Here is a 679-nt window from a genome sequence, read left to right as displayed (position 1 = left end):
ATGCACCACAAAACTGGGCATGGTGGTACACACCTGTAATCAACCTCAGCACTCAGGAGGTGGAGGCAGGAGGATCAGAATTTATGTGAGATGGGGTCTCATGAAGCCCAGGCTAGTCTCCAAAATCCTAACTAGCTCAAGCTACCCATCAGTCCCCTTGAGTGCTGGTTTATGGTCTGGTTTTATTTTTATTTGTCTCCCCTCTACACACACACACACACCACACCACACACATCACACACACTATACCATACACACACATAGCCCCCCCATACACATATACCACACCACACACACACAGCCTCCCATACACATACACCACACCACACACACACACAGCTTCCTAGCCCCCCACATATACACATACACACAGCCCCCCACAGTTCCCACCCACATATACATACACCATACCACATCACATATACATACAGCCTCCCCAACCCCCACATACACACACATACACAAACACCACACATACACAGCCCCCCACACACTACACCCCCTCACACAGCCCCCCATACACACACACCACATCACACACATCATGCCTTTTTGGTACCCCCCCCTTTTTTTTTTGTTTGTTTGTTTTTTGTTTTTCGAGACAGGGTTTCTCTGTGTAGCCCTGGCTGTCCTGGAACTCACTTTGTAGACCAGGCTGGCCTTGAACTCAGAAATCCAC

The sequence above is a fragment of the Mus pahari genome, chromosome 14, assembly GCF_900095145.1.
Source record: "Mus pahari chromosome 14, PAHARI_EIJ_v1.1, whole genome shotgun sequence".
NCBI classification, from domain to species: domain Eukaryota; kingdom Metazoa; phylum Chordata; class Mammalia; order Rodentia; family Muridae; genus Mus; species Mus pahari.
The sequence above is the reverse complement of the archived record's forward strand: the minus strand, read 5'-3'. Positions refer to the sequence as shown.